The sequence below is a fragment of the Heloderma suspectum genome, chromosome 2 (assembly GCF_057233095.1).
Source record: "Heloderma suspectum isolate Gila_16-S chromosome 2, 16-S_ref, whole genome shotgun sequence".
In the NCBI taxonomy this organism is placed as follows: domain Eukaryota; kingdom Metazoa; phylum Chordata; class Lepidosauria; order Squamata; family Helodermatidae; genus Heloderma; species Heloderma suspectum.
This window is the reverse complement of record NC_139459.1, coordinates 66,672,861-66,697,709: the sequence shown is the minus strand read 5'-3', so window position 1 is coordinate 66,697,709 and position 24,849 is coordinate 66,672,861. Positions and strand designations below refer to the sequence as shown.

The following is a 24,849-nucleotide window of genomic DNA, read 5'->3' as shown; positions in this document are numbered from 1 at the left end:
AATTCTAAAATATTTCCAACAAACAGCTAACAACATTTTTGGGAAAGCCCAGTACCCATATATACATTGCTGCTTTCCCTGGTCCTGACATTATAATTTCAGAGTCAACTGAGTGCTTGATTAGCAAATACATACAGCACACATTCTTCATTAACCTCCAATATCTTCAACTGTGGGGGTTTACAAAAACCACCTTGGTTGTTCACATACAGCAGAAAGGACTCAGATAATTTATACACTTTTTTTAAAATATGAGACCAGTCTAACTTGGTTAATATCATACCGCCTAGTATGTTGAACTACATGCAAGACCTACGGGACTTCCTTTGTATAACTTCACACACACACTGCCCATGCATATTTTAAGACACATGATAAGCAACTCTGTTAGCCATATTAAATGGAACTTGACAAGAGCTCCAGGGGTTGGAAGAAAACTGCCTCTCCACCTGTCTAAAGCATGTAATATTTAAGTCACAGCATTTCTTCGTGTTAAGTACTTTCCCTGTCCTCAAACTGACATCAGATTGACAGAAATAATCAGATGCTGCAAGGCTGACAGCTGACTGAAGTTGTACACCCTTATACATCAGAAGTAAGAACACTACTCCAGGGCAAGCAAAGAGTAGCAACAATGCCAGGCCAACAGCAGATGTATTCAGCTGGATATCTACACTGACCAATCCACTCTCCAATTATTAGTTTACCTTTTGTTTTAGAAACAGAGAGGAAATATTCAGTAAAACGGAAGAAAACAATCCACATTATTTTGTCTATAGTAATAGTAGCAACCATATTGGTTTCACACAATGATAAAAGCAAAATGTAAAACCATTCAGCTGTTTACAGTTATACTACACAGTGCTAGATCAGACCAAAGGCCTATCTAGTCCAGCTTTCTGTTCCTGCAGTGGCCAACCAGATGGCTAAGGGAAGTCCATGAGCAGGATACAAAGGCGATAACACCCTCCCACTCACGCTCCCCAACAGCAGGTATTCAGAGAAATACTACATCTGAATCAGGAGATAATATATAGCCATCATGACTAGTAGCCATTGATGGTCTTAATCTCCAGAAATGTGTCAAATCCGCTTTTACAGCTGTGCAAGTTGGTGGCCATCACTACATCTTGTGGAAGACAATGTCAGTTTAATGATGGACTATGTGAAGAAGCACTTCCTTTTATCTGTCCTGAACCTCCCACCGCTCAGCTTCAGTGGAAGACCCTGGATTCCAGTATTATGAGAGGAAGAAAAACATCTCCCTATTCACATCTCATTATACCGCACATGGTTTAATACACCTATCATGTTCCCTTGACTTTTTTTCTAACCTAAAAAGCCCAAACGTTGTAACTTCGCAGGGGAGTTGTTCCAGTCCTTTGATCATTCTGGTTGCCCTTTCCTGAACTTTTTCCAGGTCTACATTATTCTTTTTGTGGTGTATTTGCCTTTAACTCCACTTAAGCTCCTTAATATGGTCTGCCTTAAGGTGTGTGTTATAAAAAGTATAACCTGGTGGAGCTCACTTCTAGATTATAGTACTAAGTAAGTCTTAGATTCCTATTAGCACATAGCAAGGGCACATTTTCAAAACTACTGGCATAGCCAAATAACATCTGCTCAAATACAAGGCAGACTACTTAGCCAGCAGGTCAAATTAATCTTGATTTGATTAACAGGGATGCTAATAATGTTGGCCAAAGTCAATAATAAATGTGTAGAGGCCAGAGATTATATTATACAAAAGACTGCCCTAAAGGAAGCTGTAGGTAAGCAGACAGGCTTGGCATTCTGAAGAAAATCATCAGTGACAAAAAGAAAAAACAAGCATTAGAAAAAGAACTGCAGTAGACAACCGGCATGAATTTGGTAAATAAGAATAGCTTTAATGAGACAGAAAAACTGCACTATTCTCCATAACAAGCTTGCTATTTAAAAAAAACTGCAGGTTGAAAAACTAATAGAGTCTGATTCCAAGGCCAAAAGACCAAACTGTATGCCAACCACTTCCAATGAGCATAACATATCTGTCACAGATATAAGTACTAATTTGAGTGTTAGAATGTAAAAGTAGAGTATACAAAGTCAGCAAATTATATATCCCAGTGTCTACAGTTTTTTGCTCATCTTGCTAGCCAAGCCAGAAATTGTAGTCACCAGGTTCCTGCCCCTTCATGCCAAGGAAGCTCCCAGCTAGCCTTTCCTAAAACAGAGCCACCTTGGCTGTTGCTGGGTGGAAGCAGCCAAGAAAACCCCTCATCGACCTTTCCAGCTCCGGAGCAGAAAAGGGCTTGCAGTTCGTTGCTGGTTTGGCTGCTCCAAGGCAAGGAGCACTGGGTAGCTCACCTCCAAGTAGCCAAGGAAGTCACCTGCTAGCCAGCCTGCCCTGCAGGAAAGAGTGCTGTTCTAAGATGTGCCCCAGGAAAAAGGTAACCAAACGTTTTTAGCCTTCCTCCCAACTTTGGAGCTGGGACAATCCTCAGCCACCTCTGTTGCTTCAAAGTTGGGTAGAAGACTGGTCGCTCCTCACACTCACCTGAGGATGAAAGCAAACTTGCCGCAGCAAGTGTGGCGAGTGAAAATATCAAAGCCTTTATGTAGTTCTCTTTCATGACTCTTGTTTGTGGAGATTCATATACCCAGGCTGACTGGTACTCTGGTTGAGGACACAGTGCTTTATGGTAGAAAAGGAAGTGGTTGGAGCAAACTAAAATAGTTTACAAATAATTGAAACTTTCTAAAAGCTATGACTTCTTTCTCAAAATGCAAAAACCCTTCAGAAATATTTCTGTTATACAATCTTACATTTATTCCCTTAGGGAGGAACAGAAGGTGGATTACGCCAAATTGTTACTTCTTGGTGGATAGCACCCACCAAATGTCAGGGAAGCACTCTGAATACAAGAGTATCTACCAGAATCAGCTAACCAGACATGTAACCGTTCTCCCTTGTCAAAGATTGCAGTCTTCTACACACTATTTCCCCTGCCTTGCAGCTTTCCAGCAGTGCTTATCCTGCTCACACCAGTGAAACAGCTCAGAGGAGAAGGCAGACAGACATATGAAATATTATGTAGGTAAACAGCCCCCCAAGTACAGTCCTACTATCGGAAAGATGGGCCATGATCTACGAAAGCTCAGAGCACTGTAATGTTACATGGCAGATGCTTTTATGTTAAAAAAGCTTTCGCTTGCAGACATTGTGTGGAGGGGGAAGATAGATTTGTTTTTATACTCTCCCTGAAGATTTTATTTACTCAAAAAGTGTGCACAGACTTAAAAATAATGTGTTGCACTTTTCTACATACCTAGATTATTATCTTCTTTTATATTGGCACTGCTGCTGAGTATTTCCTTTTTTTTTTGCACTATGTGAACTGAGCAGGATAATGCCCCAGCATAGACAAGAATGAATAATAAAGAGCTACCATGACAGCTTGGATTTAAATGTGTATCAAGGAAGATAGAAAAGTGCCCTAACAAATCTGTGCTGAGCAGCATGTCAAGCGTTTTGCAGACCCGTACACCAAAAAATAAATACATTTTTTAAAAATTTAAAAATCCATGATTTAGATCCAAAGCTCACACAGGCCTGTTTTCAATGCAACCAGTTGACCGTTTCAACAGCCCCCAATCAGGAGCTGCAATTCCCAGGTACCTTACTCCATGTCTGACTGTTGTTGCAGCTGATAGGGAGGTACAGACCTGGCTCATACAACTTCTGAAATGGCATCAGCTTTCTTGTGATCCTCCTTCCCTTCCTCTCAACAAGACTTCAGGATTGGCTGATGCCTTCAGAGCCCTAAGCCAATGCTGCAAACTGGACATTATAGCACAGTTTTCCCCAAAGTGCCCTCCAGATGATTTGGACTTCAACTCAGGCCAAACTAGCATGGACAATGGTCAGGAATTCTGGGAGTTGTAGTCCACAAAAATCTGTGGGTGGAGGGGCATCAGGTTGGGCAAGGTTGCTACAGCATCTCATCCAGTGGCTGGGCAACATTGGGTTAACACACTACACATTTCACTCTTCTGAGGCATAGGGTACACTAGCATAATTAAAAATGGCACAAATATTGGGAGGACTGCTTCATACAAAACTTATTCCCATGCAGAATAGCACTCATGTGGTTTGGATGGGGGGGGCACTAAAACACTTTGGAATAAGTATACACATCACTACGTCTGGACCTTTCATCTGCCTGCTGTTACTTATACAGTACCATAACTGTGCAAAGTGCTTTAGAAAGTAAAAGACAACAGGTCCCTGCCCCAAGGGATTTACAATCTATACAACACAGGAGAAACCCGCATATAAAGAAGAGAAAAACAGGGAAATAATATGTTTATTTTGGTACTATCTCATCTTGCTGCAGTTTGTACTGACTAGCCAGGTTTATTTTACAGCAGTTTTTTAATCTCACTGAGAGATTTTTAATCAGAGATTAAAAATAAATAAATATATGGGTCACATAAAACTACCTATTGTGAGTAATCACCCTAATGGTAAGTGCTGCAAGAGGTCAACATGAACACTAAACACTAAAATCCATGGTTTAATATTTCTGAGTAGTACTTATCTAGAGATCAAATAGCAGCCACATATTCACTGTTCTTCTTGAACCCATAACTTCTATTGAGAAGTGCAATGAAGTTTGTGAAGCAATATTCTAAAACATCACATACACTTGATTAAAAAAAAAATCTTGCTCTACTCTAATTTGTGCCTAACTTGTGCCTTGTTCACTCTTTCACTATCTGTTAAAATGCGGGGCGGGGGGAGCACTGTTATGAGAAAGCAGCTCATTTTGGAGATGAAAGTATTTTAGAGTGCAATCCTATGCATGCTTAGACAATCCTATGCATGTTTAATTCCTATCATTCTCCTAAAATATTTTGAAGATCATTTTTTCTAAGTGTAGGTAACCTTTCTATTATAGAATATTGGAAGCAAGTTAATCAGAGAGCCAGTGTGGTATAGTGGCAAGAATGTTGGGCTGGGAGCTGAGAGATCCAGGTTCTAGTCCCTACTTGGCCATGGAAGCTCACTGGGTGACTCTGGGCCGGTCACACACTCTCAGCCCAACCTACCTCACAGGGTTGTTGTTGTGAGGATAAAATGGAGAGGAGGAGGATAACGTAAGCTGCCTTGGGCTCCTTGCAAGAGGAAAAAAGGCAGGATATAAATGCAATCATAAATAAAATAAAATAAAAATAAAATAAAAATAATCAGGCTTTGCCTGTAATTTGAGAACATAGTTCAAAACAATCATACTGTATTTTAAGCAACTAGCTGTCTGTCCAATGCAATAATTGTTTCAGTTGCTCTTTCTTTGTCATTCTGCCATTCCTATGCGGTTACTAACATACTGATCCAATATGGAAAGAGTTTGCAGAATCAAGACCACAGCTATTTGTAAGTACTTGAACACAAGACATTTAAAAGGTAGCTGGTATATTTGTCTTGGGGATAACCTCTGCAACAACAAAAGTTTTCTTTTTCTCAGCAGCTTATGCCTGTCAAAGTTGCAATGAACATTATTATACGAGTCACCCCCAGCATGGCCTGGAACTGAAAACGCTACAGTTCTAAGAAATGGAAAGTATCATATCAAGAAGTATTTTAATTGAGCCTGGAACTATTGGGGTCCGCACCCAAACTCAGCTGATAAAGATGGGTCAGCAGCAGCACCATCATTTATTTTGTTTCATTGGCTTGAGTTTAAGAGAAAGATAAGAAAAGTGGGGAGACAAATGGAGTGAGCGAAAAGTAGGTGAGGGAGACAAAGAGAAAATCGGAAAGAAAGACAGAGAGAAAGGAGAGGCATAGCGCACACAAAAAAGTAAAATGGTGCCATGTTGCAGGTGTGGTAAAGGTGGCTTCTGGATCCAGAAAGATTTACCCTCTCGCTCCCATGCCCTACTGTAATTAAACCTAAGAAAATGTAACCGAAATAATTGGACATTCTCCCCCTATTTACCTCTGCCCCCATTTCCCCCACACACACACACTTCTTTTTGTTTCCCCTATGTGGACTTTTAGACTGAAAGCTCATTGGGGCAGGGGCCTGTCCTCTATGTAATGTGCCAAACACACTGACGGCACAACAAATAACGTCAACAATAGTTTAGACTTCTCCTATCGATGATGAAAGCCACATGCATTGCTTCCACACAGACAGTCAATATTTAGGTAATATAGTTAATATCACCGTGATGGAGCATTTTTAGATCCGACGCTCTCTTGAAATCCAACCCCATCACAGCATTTTTTGCACGCACACACACTAATAATAATAATAATAATAATAATGAAATGTACTCCAAAGTGTCCAGAACAACCACAGCAGAGTTTTAGGATTAATGGAAGACAACATGGGAAACTTTGCGGTGAAAAGCGTAGCCCTTCCCGGGCTTCCTTACCCAATTTTTTTTTTCCATGGTGTGAGAAATAACACTAGCTCTCCTTTTTCTCACCGGATAGGAAATAACGGATTAAGCTACAAAACATGGACTTTATAAACCCACAGTAGACAGGGCGAAAAAGGCGAGTGAGCAGGGTGAGCAGAGTGTGTGCAAGCGATAAAGCCCTGCGAAGAGAGGGGGTTATCTGCTGGAGAGATCCTTAACTCTCTCGCCAGCCGCGGCCAAAAAAGGATTATTATTTCCCAAGGGAAACGCTCTTCTTTGCCCGCTGCTGGTGACACACGCCCCCTAGTCCAGACACAACCTCAGAAGAAGGAGCCCCCAAAACAATCATAATCGCCAGCCCAGAAGCCAGACAAAAAAGAGAGGGAGGGAGAGGCGCAAAACAAACAAACAAGAAAGCCTTGATCCAACATCAAGCGGCCTCTAAACGGGTCTCCACTCGATCCCCCAAACCCAGAGAAGAGCCGATTGTTACGTGCCCATCGCCCAAGTAAGGCAGTGCCCAAGTTTGCTCTCTCTCTCTCAATCCACCTCCGGCCGGGCACTGTCAAAGGCGCAGGGCAGGGCGGAAAAAAATAATAAAAGTTGCTCAACAGCAAAACAAGAGAAGCTCCAGGAGCAGCGAAGCCTCCTTCGGCCGGAAAAGAATACGAGGAAAGACGCACGCAGAAGCCACCGGGGACGCGGAAGGAAGGAAGGAAGGGAGGAAGGGAGGAAGGGGCAGGTGCCCAGAGGGATCCCCAGACTCAGCCCGGTCCAGAGAGCAGGGGTGGGGGGCAGACGGAGACGTACAGTGGGGTGCATGTAAAGACGGGAAAGTAAGCGGAGTGGCTGGCAAGCGGGCACATAACAGGGGCCGCCCGTCGATGGGGTGGGGAGGAGAACAAGAAGCATGCAAGGGGTCCGCCCCCCCGGGAGTCCGGAAAGGGGCGGCGGGCTGGCCCACGGGGCTGAAGGGATGGAGCAGCCGCCCGCCTGACCAGGCTACGGTGCCCGCGCACGGGAACAACTTGCCCTCCCCTCAGCTGCGCCGGCGAAAGCCCCTTCTCTTCCTCTGGCCCCTTGGCAAGCTACTCACCCCGTAAAAGCCGCCTTCCGTCGCCGCCTCTCGGCCGGCTGCCTCAAGCGTTCGATGCCGCCCGGAGCTTTCCCCCGGACTCGAGCAGGCGGCCGCGACTGCCTTCCTGACGCCGAGCGAGCGAGCGAGCCTCGGCCCGCCCCCGAGCCCTCCCGCGGCCCGCCCCCGAGCCCTCCCACGGCCCGCTCTCCGCTCCGCCTCTCGAAAACCCCAAGACGGGCGGCCCTTGAGCGGGGGCCCTTGCCTCGCCGTGCCCGCCTGCTGAGGAAGCTTTTGTTTGGTTCCGCCGCGCCAGGCTTGGAAGCCTGGCAGAAGGCTCGGGTCCCGAAAGGCCAGGGAGAGGTCTGGAAAAGGCCCTTTCTTTTGCGGCTAAGGCAACCGTGTGGTGGGGGAATCCCCTCACGCTGGCCTGCACTGGGTGCAAGAGGCGTGTCCCCCGTTCCCCAGCTTGGAGGGAGGACGGGGGAGAACTCTTTCTTACGAGCGTGCCCAGGGCCGCAATTTCAAACGTGACGAAACGCCGACCAGTGGAGGCTGGTGGCTCCTATTTCAGCGGGCTGCGCATCCGCTCTGGGTATCAGTCAGAACTCTACAGGAGCTATCCAATGTTCTCAACCCGTTTGTGGGATAGCTTTCAGCACTTCGGACAGCTCTTTTAGGGTTCTGGCTGACACCCGGAGTGGATTTACAGCCCCACTGTAAAAAACTAGGAGCCGCCAGCCTCCACTGACTCCTACACAGACCGCGATAGTGTGGCATGTTCGCCGCCTGTAAATTGTCGGGTGTGGCAATTGTGCAGATGCACGCACGCGTCGGGAAGCCACAGTGGGAAGTGGCTTCCTGCTTAGTGTACACGCGTGTACGCTAGTCACGCGCGACTAGTAGTGGTAGGCTATTTCCTACAGTAAGGGCGCAATCCTATGTAAGTTTAGACAGAAAAAAGCCCAGCAACTCCCAGCAGTCTCCAGCGAAGTGCTTTCCGTGTAGGGATTTTCTCTTTCAGGTGGTCCTTAGTGTAACAGATATAAACGGGGGGATTACACCTGACGTTGAAACACTTCTTTGCATCCAACGTGCAGGTTTTGAAAAAATACAAATTGCTGGGGATGATCGGGGGGAGGTGTGAAGAAGAAATGTAATCCTTTTCTGTTATGTTGGGCTCTTGTGGCAAATCTCTTCTGAAGCTAATGTTTTGCTTTGGGGGGAAATCCCCCATTGGTACAAACGAACAAAAACCCCGGCATGTATGTCACATGGAAACATGAATTTATCACACATGGGTTTGGCCCGAGTATGATCAGTTATAGAAAAGCAAGTTGATGCTTTTCCCCCCAACCCCATGATGTCATAAATACGTATCTACCTATAGTAATTGATCCAACTTAGAAATTACTGTCCACACACCACAGCATCTTTTCTATGGAATGGCAAATTAGTTCCTGTAGTTTTTAATAGGGTATCTGAAAGCAGTATTATGAGTTTGCCTTTTGGTTGTAACACCAGGAGTGCTCTCAGATGGAGAGCTCTTAGCACTACCAATCAGAAAACATTGTGCAGCTATTCCACCTCTTCTTACATAACGAATTTTCTGCAGTAAGAAAAAGGAGAGAAGTAGAGGAAAACACTGGAGGCTTACAAGTAGAAGACAACATCGAGACCCATGTAAAATTCTGTGAATGAAGCAGGCATATGGTGCAATAAACATCTTGTCTGGAAGCATCCTAAGAGGTAACTGTCTTTTTTATTTTAAAGCAGGATAAACCTTTAAGCAGTATCTTGCGACAGCTACCAGTGTTTAGGGCCTGTGGGTTTACACTACAAAAATTATATATATATATATATATATATATATATATATGTCTTTTAACATTGTTCACAGAAACAAAAGCAAACTTTATTAATTATTTCTATGGTGATTACTCAGGAATTAATATTTAATCCCAGTACTTCAGCATCTGCATCTGCAAAAGGACAAACAAGGAGTTTGGGCAAATACTCTTGGACCTTGCTTCATCTACTTTTCTGCATAGGAATGAACTATAATTGGTTGGAAAAATTCAACCCAGAGGAGCCACAAATAATGCTAGTAGAGCTCACTGTGGCAAGGAAAATGCCAAAAGTAGAATAAAATGCAGAGCTGTGAGAGGCAAATGAGCATTTCGTTTTCTGTCTTGGGCATGAGATCTCAGAGTATCTGTGAAAAGAAATCCTGAGGGCTGAGATGGGAGTGCAGTTCTGTCTTTCAAATAAAATTTCAAAAGTGTCTTATTTGTGTGTTATAGGCAATACATAGAAAAGTACTTCAGGCTAATCTTTTATTTTATTAATGTAATACCTTTTGGGATACTAAGGTAGAGGCTGAGTGGTTTTGGGTAGTATACGTGGAAGTAGAAGGCTAAACATTGTAGGGGGCTGGGGGCATTCTCTATTGGGAAAGCCTTGAAATAAGCACATCCCAGTTCCGTGCATTCATCTCCAGGCAAGATCATTTTTGTTGAACCAGGCAACTGCACAGAGCCTCCAGGAAGGGAGATGAACTCCACCAGAGGCAATGCAAGAACATTGCTCTCAGTGGAAAAGCTCCTTGGCAGGCAACCACATCAATCACTGGCAGAAGATTTGTTGTGACAACATGAAGGGAAGAGGAGCTCAGGATGCTCTAGATGTTAGCTCTGTTATTGTGCCCTTGGAATAAAATTAACGGTGTGTTTTTTAAAGCGTTGTTTTTAATTTTTAACAAGGAAAAAAACAGCTTTGTTTTTATTGGCAAGCTACTGGTAAGGGAGACTACCTTGCCACGCAGTGAAGAGATTATCATAGCTGTGACATGCTACATGAGTGGAGTTTGAATTGCTACAGAAAAACAATTCAAAATCTCACTTAATTATACCATTTAAAAATGGATTTAAAATTAGTAACATCTAGATTGCCATCTTTCAAGCTGCTAAACACTCACTGGAAAACATCATAGGTTCAAGTGCTCAACAACATTAACACCAATTTAGGGTGCAGTCCTATGGTCCCTGGAAGGGTGTCCCAAAGGCCACGGGATGTTTCAGGTTTTCCTATCCAAGGGCAGAGAGAGAAAAACAGAGGTCTGACCTTGCAGCGGGAGATCCAACCAGCTGCCACAGAAACTTCAGTGGCCCTTGGCTCTCCGCCATGAGGAGAGCAAAAGGGGAGCATTCTGTGGGCGTATTTGGGCAGACTGGGGGAAGGCATGGATCCAAAGGATCCATAGGCTTCTCATTCCCCTGACAAACACATGACTGGGGGAAATGTATGCCAGCCCTGGAGCTGGTATACATAATTTTCCTCCTATTGCAACCCATGAAGGAAATTGTAAAAGTACGGAAAAATGGCCCAAAAATGGGAGGGAAAGAAAACACCACTCTTCCCTCCCTTGTGGCATGAGCACAGCAGGGCTTTGGATAAGGCTATTCCTCTGCCTTTAGACCTGCCCCCCCTCCCCCAAACACACACACACACACACACCAGAAAGATTGGTCTGCCCATGAAATCGTGAGAGCAGGGATTGGTCATTGCCAGCTCTTCAGACATTTGTCCATGTGAATACAAAGACAGGGTTAGAATATACTCAGTGATTTTTTGTTTTCTATCAGAAAGGGGCTGGGATTCACACCATTCTGGAAACCATATTGTTTTAGACCTGTGTGCTAAGTCCAGGTGACAGGGTTACTCTGTTGTGAAAAGGGGGAACACTTGATTTTGCACTTCCAGCCAGCTGCCTGCATGTGAAGGGAAGAAGCATTCTAGCTAATTTATGGTGGGCTCTCGGGTCTAGCAGGAACTTTTGATATGGATTACTGTATCCAATATTGAAGTGTTCTTCAGTTCTTTGAAAGTGACCTGGTCGCATAACATACCCTTCAGCAAATTTTATGATCTCCTTTGGGGACCAATTTATAAAATAAGGCAGAAGTTAGTTTCTAGACTTTACTTTTGAGTAAGACTAGCAGTGTCTAGGGAAAGTATTGGAATGGGCTTTGAGCATATTCTTATGTAAATGTATTAATATTGACTTCATAGATTCTATGGCTTATCCATGGCTTATCCCTGGCTTGGATGGGAGCGGGAGGTTCCAACTAAACACTCAGCCAGGGCTCACAGGGTTGAAGTGGAACGTTTTGATTAGGAAGGGTGATGATGTCATCTCCTCCCCCCAGATTTCCTGTTCCCTCTGAGCTTACCTGCAATACTCACAGTGGTGATGTGGATTTTTGGGGGGCATGGATTTTTCCAGCAACTGTATATTGTTGTGAGCTATCCCTGTTGTAATGCAAAATGTTTTGGAGTGGCTTGGTCTTGAATAGGCAATTAAGACCCATTAGTTTTACAAATTACCTGGTCCTGGTGAAGATGAAAAATGGTACAACTAGTTTGTTGATACTGATCACTGCCTGCATTTTTGGACTGTCCTTGCTCAGTGGCTACAGGGGCTGTCATGATGAGCTCCTTCGCTTCAACATACACCACTACATTATTTATTTATTTCAGACATTTGTATCCCACCCTATATTATCAAGATCTCAGGGTGGCGTACAGATAAAATCAATTTAAGTACTATAAAACACCTAAAACATATTAAACCATTAAACAAGCTAATACCAATTAAAATCTAAAACAATAAAACAGTTAAAACAGTGTGCTACTTTAGGGAATGCATTTAGCCCTCAAAGGCTTTGGTAATAAGCCATGTTTTTACTTGGCGCCGAAATGAGACCAATGTCTGTGCCAATTGGGCCTCCAAGGGGAGGGCATTCCACTACTGTCCCTATATATCAAAGATTAGCTGCAATCTTGGTTGTACTGGGTCTTTAATGTGAATATCACAGTAGAACTTCAGTACTATCCTACCGGGATGTGCACCATTTCTTTGTGGTTGTGTGTTGAAATGGGAAACCAATTATTGACACAGCACTCATATATGGCTAAGGATTAAGTTCCGAGATTACAGGATTCATTTATAGCAGAATGATCTTGTATGCATCCCAATACCTTATTGTTTAGAGTACAACAAGTACTAATTAAGAACTATCCCTAACTGGAATCATATGAAGTTGATGTGATCCTGAAAACACTTATGAACTAACCTAATAATTAAGATAGTATATGTTGACTTTTTTCAGTATTTCATTTTCATATCTTTGTTAAAGGGTTGCTCACATTTTGCAATGAAACCATCTGCCATTTTTCTACAGAGTATTTCTACATGTAATTTCATTGACTGGAAAAGATAAACAGATTGGACTTTGGCCGCAGTAACTACATTAGTAGTTTGTAGAGTGAAGATGCTAGCATCACTAAGGAATTATTAAATTGAAGTTACTGTGTCTTGAAGAGATTCCTGTTTGGATAACATGAAATAACACTTGTAGAATGTAATTAATATAATTCATATTTCTGCTTCACTAATAAAGACAATCCCATGCCCTGACTGGAAGATGAAGGACTCAGCAGGAACACTAACAAGTACTTGGATGTGTGATGACAAGGAAAACAAATTACCATGAATTATAGACTTTGACTATAATTAATCAGATAGAGAGTTGATTGGGTGGATGGTATGAACTTATGCTGGCTTGGAAGATCTATTTATAATAAATCTGTCTCAGCTCTCAAGGACCATCATAGCTTGGCAGAGTTCCTTGTATAGATGTGGCCTGGTTTGGAACCATGGATTATAACATGCCACAATCTGTCTGGTCCTACACAGCCTGTAAAACAGGAGTGAGAAATCTGTAGACTTCCAGATGTTGGACTGCAACTCTAATCATCACTGAACATTGATCATGCTGGCTGGGAATGATAGGAGCTGCAGTCCAACCACATCTCTAGGGCAACTGGTTCCCTAACCCTGCTATAAAGACATGGATCAGTGCAGGACAGAATATAAAAGAAATGAACTGCACAGAGGCAGAGATTCCTATAAGCCGTATGCAGCCGTATGCTTGAGCTATTAAACCATTAACCAATACTGCAGGAAATGATGCCTACTAATTAATTCTTTGTTATAAGACTGTGATTTAAAAATAAGACAATTCAGAGTCACTTATTCTGTATACATTTTCCATTAAAAATGGCAATGTCCTCAAATGTACAGTCAGGGCCAGAAATATCAGAACAAGGATAACTGTTTTGGCAGTCTGAATACCACCACATTGAAGTTGAAAGGAAACACACCCAGATGGGAGCGAAGTCAGGACTTTCAGCTGTAATGCAAGAGGTTTGACAAAAGTGGGGCACCAATCATTCAGGAAGTACAGCCAGTGGCATACACACACACTCATTGTTGGTGGCTCATAAGTAATGGAACAAACCAACATCATTTCAAACTTAAGGATTGCCTTTAATACCTGGATGAAAATCCTTTGCAGTCAATGACTGCCTGAAGTCTGGAACCCATGGACATGACCAAATGCTGAGTTTCCTCCCTCAAGATGCTTTGCCAGGCCTTTACTGCAGCTGCTTTCAGCTGCTGCTTGTTTGTGGGTCTTTCTGCCTTCAGTCTTGTCTTCAGTAAGTGAGAAGCATGCTCTATTGGACTGAGATCAGGTGATTGACTTAGCCATTGAAGAACAGCCCACTTTGCCTTGAGAAACTCTTGGGTAGCTTTTGCTGTATGTTTTGGGTCATTATCCATCTGCAATATGAAGCGACATCCTATCAGTTTGGCAGCATTCGTCTGAATCTGAGCAGAAAGTAAAGCCCTATACACTTCAGAATTCATCCTGCTACTTTTATCAGCAGTCAGGTCATCAATAAACACCAGTGACCTGGTTCCATTGGCGGTAGGGATGTCAGAGAATTCCTCCACGGATCTTGGTGAGGCCGAATGCCAATGCATTCGGCCCCCCGAACTCCATGGCGGAACGGCCCGCAACCCCCCGCGGATTCCCCCCGGGACGAGACTTACCTGGGGCGGATGTTCTGGGCGGCGGTGGCTCCGGCGGTGGCGGCGGCAGCAGCTGGTCTTCCAAACGGCTGCCGCCACCGCCATTTGCAGTCTTGTCGGGGTGTTTTTTTTTTTTTTACAAGACGTGATAGGCTACGTAAAGATTTACGTAGCCTATCATGGCTGGGTAAAAAAAAAAAAACGCGTACGCAAATGGTGGCGGCTATGGCCGCTGCCATTTGTGTTCCTTATTTTTGGCCGTCTTAGTCAACGTAAATATTTACGTAGACTAAGACGGCCAAAAATAAGGAATGCAAATGGCGGTGGCCATAGCCGCCGCCATTTGCGTACGCAGTTTTTGTTTTTTACCCAGCGCCTTCCACGGCCAGAAAACCGGCTGCAGACAGCTCTGGCCTGGGCCTGGCCAGCTGCTCCGCGGACCTGCCACAGAGCACAGCCGGCCGTGGAGGATTCCGGGGGGAAGGAACGGATCGCCTCCTCCCCTGTCGAGGATTCCGGGGGGAGGGACGGAACACCTCCCCACCCACCATCAACATAATCCACGGAAAGGTAAGTGACTTTCGTACATCACTAATTGGCGGCCATATATGCCCATGCCATAACACTGCCTCCACCATGTTTGACAGATGATGTGGTATGCTTTGGATCATGAACTGTTCCTTTTCTTCTCCATACTTTTCTCTTCCCATCATTCTGGTACAGGTTAATCTTGGTTTCATCAGTCCAAAGAATCTTATTCCAGAACTGGGCAGGCTTTTTTAGGTGTTTGCTGGCAAAAGCTAATCTGGCCTTTCGGTTCTTAAGCATTACCAGTGGTTCGCACCTTGTTGTGAAGCCTCTGTATTTACATTCATAAAGCCGTCTCTTGACTGTAGATGTTGACAATGACATGCCTACCTTTTCAAGAGCATTCTTGAGCTGGCTAGATGTTGTGAAAGGGTTCCTCTTCACCATGAGCAGAATTCTGCGGTCCCCCACTTTAGTTGTCTTCCGTGGTCTTCCAGGCCTTTTGCTGTTGCTGAGCTTGCCAGTTAATTCCTTCTTTTTCAGGATGTTCCAAACTGTTGTATTGGCCACCCCCACTGTTTTTGCGATCTCTCCGATGGGTTTATTTTGTTTCCTCAGCCTAATGATGGCCTCCTTCACTCGCATGGACACCTCTTTGGACCTCATGTTGGGAGTTCCAGTGAACAGCTTCCAAATGCAAATGTAACATGCAGAACCACCTCCAGGCCTTTTCTCTGCTCGATTGGTCATGGGGTACCCAGGAAAAAGGCCACACCTGGCCATGCAGCTGCTTGTCAGCCATTCGTTCCATTACTTATGAGCCACCAACGATGGGTGTGTGTGTATGCCACTGGCTGTACTTCCTGAATGGTTGGTGCCCCACTTTTGTCAAACCCCTTGCATTACAGCTGGAAGTCCTGACTTCGCTCCCATCTGGGTGTGTTTCCTTTCAACTTCAGTGTGGTGGTGTACAGAGGCCAACTGCCAAAACAGTTATCCTTGTTCCGATATTTCTGGCCCTGACTGTATTTTGCTGTGGAGAGCACTTGTGCTAGTGGTTCAGAAATGCCGGTCTAGTGCTAGTACTCCACTTCCAGGGATCTGCAGAAGTGCCAGCCCAAGGAGGAGGAGTGCCCCCTGCTGCCTGTAATCTTTCTTGTGGTTTTTGAGAAGTATTGAGGGCTGAAGTCGGTTTAATCAGCTAAAACATTTAGGAAATACTGACAAACTGCCTTCACTCATTTTGACCACATTACAACATATTTTAAGCAACAGCATTTGGAAGCAAGGTTGTGCAATCTATCCTGTACAAGAACTGCACACTGACATGAAATGACTTTGCACATTTTCCGTATGTTTTCTATGGATTTCTCTAGGATCGTATACTCTCACTCATTTGTCATCACACAATAATCCAACATTTTGCTCATTTGGCCAAATGTTATAAGCCTGTTCTGACTTCCTCTTGATTCAGAGTTGATGACACATCTTCACTTTAGTAAAACCTGTTCTTAGTCCACTATGCACATATAGTGCCAAATTGCCCTTTTTTCACATAGGACTACAATCCCATACTCACTTATCTGACAGTAAGCCCCACTGAACTTACCTAGGGCTCACTTCTGAGTAGAAATTTATAAGACTGCACTATAAGTCTATTCGGTCTTTCTAGTGTTAAATACAAGGTTTTGGCAAGTGAAATCTTGGTTTCGCTGAAACTGGTGGGAGTGGGGTAGCTTTGTAAAAATAGGACAATCATTTTTCAAGATAAAAGTCCAAGAGACCATACATTTGGGGTTCCCTCACATGGCAAAAAGTGCCCTTGTAAATGATCACCCTTAATGGTATCTCCTGATTTAGTTCATGACATCCAAAGATAGCTTTTATTTCTGTAACGGTAGCAAGACAAAGTTTTTGCGGATGCAGCTTCCTCTGTCCATTTAATGCAGACTTGTGTTTTCTTCTAAGTACTCTTGCCTAAGTACCTTTGCTTCTTTTTCCTTATTCTCCTTGTTGATTCTTCTGCTCATCAAGTGCTAATTTTCTTACTAAACTTCCACCCATTCTGTGCCATTTCTCATCTTCCTGCTTTCTTTTCACATGGCTCTTTATGTGTTGTACACTCATTGTTGGATATTTGCTAGGCCTCTCTTTGCCTTCTTCTAAGAAATTATTAAAAGCCCCTTTTCCCCCTTGCATTTCCTTCTTTTTTTATCTGTCTTCCCCCCCTTCTCTTCAGCTCACCTATTTTATAGATTTCAGCTTACTCTAATTCCTTTCTAAATTCCATTTATCCGCACCCAACAAGTTTAAAGTTTTCCTCCTGCTGCTCTATTCATCTTCCCATGCCTTTCATTTTATTTATTTATTCAGATCGTGAGTCTGCAGGCAGGACTTTTATTTTAGGGGCTTTTACAAATATTAAGGCTGCAATCCTATACTCACCTACCTGTAAATAAACTCCGTTAAACTCAGTGGGACTTCTTTCTGAGCAGAGATGCTTAGGATTTTTCTGCAGATGCTGCTGCTGCAGGATTCTGCTTTGCAATCTGAGGGAGAAAGCAGGCAACTAGATTCGATTACTGAAAGACTCAAAAAGGCAAAGCTCTACCTATGAAATTTTTCTCAGGGCCAAGCTAGACAGATGAAGGAGATGTGTGAATACATCTCTGTCCCTTTCAACTTTTTTCCAAATTGCAATCACGGAGGAGACTGAATTGGATCAGCACCGTAATGTGGGAGGATAACCCTCTCCATTTGTACCCTTTTCCTGATGAAAATCACTCCCCTGAAGCTGCATTTGCCCTGTTAGAAAAAATGGACATGCACAAATGGGAGAGATTTTCATCAGAAAATGGCATGGGTGGAAAGATTTAAGCTCCCTGACTTTCATGCAGTGGTCCCAATCCAGGTTCCACTCCCCCACCCCAGCTAGCATTTGCAAAAAGCTTAGAGACAAAATAATTGATGGATCTTCACTGTGGTTTGGTCCCAATGTCACAGATGAGTGGCAGATAACATACTTTACATGCTTGAAAGGAAAGGTTCCTCCTGTGCAAGCACCGAGTCATTGCTGACTCCTAGAGGGACACCACTTGCACTGGCATTTTCATGGCAGACTATAGCAGGGTGGTTTGCCATTGCATTCCCCAGTCATGACTACCTTTCCCTCAGCAAGCTGGGTACTCATTTTACCGACCTTGGAAGGATGGAGGGCTGAGTCGACCTGAGCTGGCTACCTGGGACCCAGCTTCCGCTGGGATCAAACTCAGGTCGTAGGGAGAGTTTCAGTTGCAATACTGCCGCCTACCACTCTGCGCCACACGCTTGACTGCAGGTTTAATCACTGGAATCTCCTGGTAAAAATGTACCCAAGACCCCAGTGAGCTGCTGCCAGTCAGAACAGACAGTGCTGAGCAAGACAGCCCATTGGCCCGACTTTGTGTAAAGCAGCTTCAAGTATAATTTCCCTACCCACAGAGCTCCTAAAGGAATATACACTGCCTGCAGTTAAAGAGGGAGCTCCTCCATCTTTTCCCAGTTTCTGAGACCCATCAAAGCAGTTTCAGGATGCTTCCAGGTGGAGGGGTCCTTGTTCTCCTACTCTGAAGGCACTGTGCAGCTATTCCATCTTTTCTACAATGGATTCAGTATGCAGCTTGGGTGGGACCTGGGGCCATAGTCTAGGGCCCTGCAGCATGGGGGATGGGGAGAGGGATCCATCCAGAGAGTGGCGGGTGATGTCGGTTGGCCACATGTCCTCTTTTACGGAGGATAGTCCTCTGTTTGAAGGGCTGCCAGAGGACAGTCCTCTATTTGAAAGCATCCTATATTTTAAGGGCTGTCCTGTCCAATGCTGGTTTAAAGATAAAGAACCATAAGAACTATTGCTCATCAACAATTAGCACCTGGACAGCAGACTGAACAGGCAGGCACACTGGTCACCTGGTTACAGTTGTGAGAAGTACTGTATTTCTATTTAAACTATTTCTAAATTTTTATCTATACATATAAATTAGCATATGCAAAATTATGCAAATCATTATCTTCTACTGTCCTCTTTTGGGGTTATGCATTTCCTGTTTTTTGGCAATTCATAAGTGGCTATCCTGTTAAGGAGGGCATTAAGGTAGCAGAAGCAATCTCCATTTTATGCCCATAGTCATGATGGTGCTATGATTTAAGTGAGTTTGAAATGTAAAACTGTACATACTCTCTATTTTAATTTATTTTTAAATTAGAGTTACCAGTTCAATAGTTCTGTTATTGTTCTAACATATCAGGAATGCAGAAGCGATTGTAAAGCATAGAAAGGTGGTTCAGGGGTGTGGGGAGAGAAATGCTAGTTGCCTGCTACACAACTGAAATAATAAACATAGCCATCTAATACATATGGCTATCTAAAGGAGGGGCCCATAAGATCATTAAGTCCAGGGTCTAAAATTAAGCAGCCTAAACTTAAGTGGCAGCACCCACCCTTTGAAACAGTGTCCCATGTGTGGTTCGAGGGGCAGAAATGGTGGCAAGTTTGAAATGCCTCTTGAAAATACACCTATTCACACAGGCTTTCCCAGATGTGTGAGGGAATCTGTTATTACCCTGTTATTTTTATAGTATTGTAATGTTTTTACTGTTTTAATTATTTGTTATTTTATCAGGACTGTTATATTGTTATGCTGTATTTTAATGTGAACCACTTAGGGATTTTAATACATTAAGCAGTATAGAAATATTTTACTAAATAAATAAAATTACCTAGCTGGTCTACTGAATGGATTTTCTGCAGTAAGGAAAACACACACACCAGAAGATACAGTGGGAAACCACTGTTACAAGAAGGACTGAGGCCTACTACTTGCCCTTTAGATCCTCCTTGCCCATCCTGGCTTGTAAAATCTGCCAGAGCTGGGCTGGATATCTGGACCTCTGAGGTGGTAAATGCCTCCTTGAGAGACAGCGAGGTCCCCACAGCTTTGAAAGATGCTGTGGTGAGGCCCTTGCTGAGGAAACCAAATTTAGATCCTATGGTTCCAGATAATTACCACCCTGTGTCAAATTTGCTGTTTGGGGGCAAGGTGCTGGAGTGTGTAGTGGCCTCACAACTCCAAGCCGTTTTGGATGAAACTGATTATTTAGTTCCATTTCAGTCAGGTTTCAGGCCTTGTTATGACCAGCCTTGGTTGCCCTGGTTGATGACTTACACCAGGGAATGGACAGGGGGAGTGCAATCCTGTTGGTTCTTCTGGACCTCCCAGAGGCTTTCGATACCATCGACAATGGTATCCTTCTGGATTGTTTATCTGGATTGGGCTTTGGAGGCACAGTTTTAAAGTGGTTCTGGCCCTTTCTGGAGGAACGGTCTCAGAAGGTGGTGCTGGGGGACCTCAGTTCCACCCCATGGCCATTAGCCTGTGGGGTGCCGCAAGGTCCTATCTTGTCCCCCATGCTTTTTAACATCTACATCAAACTGCTGGGGGAAGTCATCAGGAGGTTTGGGCTGAAATGTCATCAGTCTGCAGATGATACCTCTCGTTTCCATCTGCACATCCCAGAGAGGCTGTGGAACTCTTGAACCAGTGTCTGGAGGCTGTTTGGGGATGGATGAGGGTGAACAAGCTGAAACTTAATCCAGACAAGATGGAGGTACTGTGGGTTGGGAAACCAACTACTTTGGATGGAGGTTAAAACTGGTCTTAGATGGGGTTGCACTCTTCCTGAAAGAAGAAGTGCACAGTTTGGGAGTCCTCCTGGACTCTGAGCTAACTGGAGAAGCCTAGGTGGCTGCGATGTCCAGGACTGCTTTATACCAGCTTAGGCTGGTATGCCAACTGCGGCCCTATCTGGAGAGGATGTATCTTTCCTCAGTTATCCATGCACTAGTCACGTCCAGGCTGGACTACTGTAATGAACTATACGTGGGGCTGCTTTTGAAGATGGTTCAGAAACTCCAGTTTGTGCAGAATGCAGCCACCCGAGTATTGGTGGGGGTGAGGCGATTCAATCATATAATGCCTATACTGTGCTAGCTGCACTGGTTACCAGTGCGTTTCCGAGCCCAATTCAAAGGGCTGGTTTTGACCTTTAAAGCCTTAAATGGTTTGGGACCAAGTTACTTGAAGGACTGCCTTCATCCATATCAGCCAGCCCACACTCTAAGATCAGAAAGACAGGCCCTTCTCATCTGCCCACCTGTGAGAACAGTCAGGTGGGTGAACACACGTGAGAGGGCCTTCTCTGCAGTGGCCCCACATCTTTGGAACAAGCTGCCATCACAGGTCCGCCATGCTCCATCATTGCAGACATTTAGGAAGGCCTTGAAAATATATTACTTTACTTTGGCCTTCTATTGATATGACTGCTACTGTTGCTATTGCTGCTGTTAACATCATTGTTGATTTTATTGTTGGTTTTAATTGTTGGTTTTAATTGTTGTTGTAATTGTTTTTATGTTTTTATCACTTTTAATATTTTAACTGTTTTTGTATATTTTATTGTTGTAAGCCGCCTTGGGAGGGATTCTGCCCTGAAAGGCGGCCAAGAAATATTTCAAATAATAATAATAATAAAATTACAATGGAAGGGCTACAGCTGGAAGACAATGACATCTGAACCCCTTGTAAAACTCCTTGAATAAGGGTGAATGAGCCAGGGTGCTGGCAAGACAAAAGCCTCATTTGGAAGCATCTCCTGAAGCCGTGCCTTTTACATTCTATTTTTCATTTGTACTTTTAGTATTTTCATGCTTAGTGGTTTTCTTGGAAGATGCTGGAGATATTCAGAGTTGGCAGTGGATAGGTCCTCTGTTACTCACATCTATAGTTCATTTTAACTATATTCATAAAGCTCCTTTTAGAAGGAGGGCATATGCAAAGTCGCCATCACATGCTTGCTCCTGTGCAGGGTTCCTGATCAAGATCAGGGCAGAACTACATGGCTAAAGTCACATGTGGTTTGGTCCTAAACTGCCTTGTGATCAGAAGGTCTTTATATTGAAGGACACAGTATTAGGTCAAATATCACCACACATTTTTTTGCAAATACAGGCTGTATGAGAAAGAAGCAGAACAGGGAAGGAGTTGAACTGTTTTTTCCTCTTATTTGTTAAAGCCAATGGTTTTTAAATGTATCTATAACCTTTTAAGAATGTGTGTGAACTGTGAACTGCTTTGGGGACTCCAGTTAAAAAACAGGATATAAATCTACTAACTAAAAGTTTCTCTACACTAGGCTTTTATGCCGCACCTTTACTGGAGCTTCTGCTTCCAGAGTCTTTGCAGGATTAAGGTCAGCTCCTTTACACTAACTTTTTTTTCAGAGATTTCCTTTCTCTGCAAGTTCTATATGTTTTATTATACAGCCACTAGATGGCACTGTGGTAGCAATTACACGGAGCTGTTGGCAAGCCATACAGAGAAAATAGTGAATTTTCCCCGTTAAGAAAAAAGCTGGGATAAAGGTTATAAAGCGCAGGAGAGGCCCTGGAGGTTGATGATAGTGTGTAAACTTCCATGAGTGACCAATCATGAGCACACAATAAAAGCCTCATGTAGAGAAGCCCTAAATAACTTGTGAATAAGAAACTAACTAAATAATGAGAGTAAAGCTAGTTTAGCCTTCTCGATGCCATAGAATAAGATCATCGCTATCTCTTGCAACTGGAAGCTATGAATGGGTTTTCCCATTTTCAGTGCTTTTAGATGAAAGCAGCTTTAATTTTCAGGTTAACCAGTCTAAGGCACTGTTGCATACTTTTATGAGTCTGTTTGCTCAAACTTGTCAGAAATTATGAGTTTTCAAGCCATGCTTATTTAGCCAATTGGTGTGAATTATGCAAATTAACTTCTCTGTATCATCTTAACAGCTAACACCCACTCACGCACTCATACGTCACAGCATCTTATGGTGGCTCCATACTTCACACAGCAAAAAAATTGAAATGGTACCTCAGTGTTACACTTGTGTGGCCTGCAAATACATAAACTCTTACTTCATACAGCATGGGCAACATCTTTAAATAGCTGTTGGGGAGGCCAGTCCAAATGGGCTTATCAGTTGTATGTACACAGGTGCTTGAAGATAAAGGTATGTCATTTGTACTTTTAATGTTTGTTGCAGAAAACACCAGTGAACCTGCAGCAAAGGTGTCTGCAATATAAAATACGGAGTCAATCTAAGATAGAATATTCTTTAGGTAAGAGATGCTCTGAAGTAGGTTTTATTTTATTAGAAGCAAATTAAACACTCCGTGTTTTCATTAGATAAACTGTTTTCTGCCGGCACCAGAGTTTAAGCTTTAGTTTTGGCTGTAGAGTATTTTGTATTTTAATAGAAAAATATGATCCTATTATTTGTTTTATACTGGACTAGACACTGGATTGTTGCCCTTGTACAATAGACACATGAAAATCACATAGCTCTACTCATACTTCATAGTAAACAGAGGATTTTAATCTTAGCAGAGCTGCAGAATTTAGGCTCCTGTAACATCAATTTTTAAAAAACATGAAAATGAATGACTGCCTAAACTCGTAAATCCATATTTAAGCTTCTAAATAAGTGGATTGATTCTCAAAAAATGCTGAACACCCAGCAGCTCTCAGTAAGTTGCTGAGGCAATTCATCCTTTCATTAGTGTAAACAGCTTACATAGTGAGTGAGCTTCCGAAGCCATTTTTATTTATTCTCCAAATGTAATTGAATGCTGGTCTACTGCATAACAATGCAGTGCTTAGTCCAAAATTATTTAGTACATGCTGATGAGAAGAACTCTTTCCCTGGAGGAAATCTGAGATTATTTTGAGACATATTCCTTTGGGGGAAACTCTAGTCAAGGATAATAGATGTTTCAGTTAAAACAAAGTTAGGCTTCAAGAGTTTTACGTGAAAGGGGTGGGAGCAGGGCCAGTGCCAGGGTAGGCATGGCTGGACATCTGCTGAGGGCCCACAGGATTGCAGCTTGCTTGTTCCCCTGCGTCTTGCTCTGGCCCAGACAATCATGGTGGCAAGAAGGAGGAGCAGATGCCACTGCCCATTTTCTCACTGACTCTCTGCCTGCCAAACAAGCAAGCGCTAACAATGATGAGAAAGCAGGAACAAAAGTAGCTGGTGATAATGGTGGTGAGAAGGTAAACTCAATGAGAGAAGAGTCTCCTTGCCCAAGGGCCTTCAAAAATCCAGAGTTGGCATTGGGTGGGGAAGTAAGTGCAATACTACTTAAATGGTTAGTTGGGAAATGACCAGGTGACATTTTGAACTAGGACACCGCGTCTTAGAAAAGAAGAAGAGCGCCACCTAAGATGATCTTGTCAAATACATATCAAGTAGTTTAAGGCCTTGTTCTAACTAATGAACTTGTTTCTCTAATTTTACCACTTCAATTTGCTGCTGCTGCTGCTGCTGGTGTGAGTGTGTGTGACATGACAGAACAGCCTTCCCCAACCTGGCATCATCCAAGGGTCTTGGACTACAACTCCTGTCATCCCCAGCTGGCTGGGACAATGGAGTTGTAGTCCACCACATCTGGGTGGTGCCAGGTTGAGGAAGACTGTAATAGAATAGTGAAAAGATATCTCACTATTCCCAAGTGGAAAGGTAGCCTGGGAGACAATTTTGAGTTGGAAAATGGCTAGAGAGGAAAGGGCTAAGCAGCTCCTGCTCCTGCAATTCCTCTGTTCCTGATCATAACCTTCCATGGCTGCTTGGCTGTTGCACATATCTGTCATGTAACATCCAGCATGATTTTAGATGTAATGCTTAAGATGTAAACATAAAGGTGATGTATGTGTGTTTTGCAGCACAAAAGGGTATTACCAATGCTCACATCAAAGACAAGTGATTGTAGTTGGATATTGAATTCTAATAAAATAAGTTAGCAACAGATTATTGGGTCAACGTG

The 24,849-nt window shown here is 43.4% G+C and overlaps 1 protein-coding gene across 10 annotated transcripts in view; it reads right to left on the bottom strand.

The window, feature by feature from the left end:
* PAM (peptidylglycine alpha-amidating monooxygenase) overlaps positions 1-7,628 on the bottom strand; it is a 184,921-nt gene extending 177,293 nt beyond the window's left edge. For 9 of the 10 annotated variants that reach the window (XM_084833810.1, XM_084833812.1, XM_084833811.1 and 6 more), the window contains exon 1: positions 7,511-7,628. The gene's annotated coding sequence lies outside the window, so the exon portion shown is untranslated. Of the gene's footprint in view, positions 1-2,539; positions 2,678-7,510 lie in introns of all 10 variants that reach the window. The other variant, XM_084833818.1, reaches the window with a different exon arrangement.
* Positions 7,629-24,849: the final 17,221 nt, after the last annotated feature.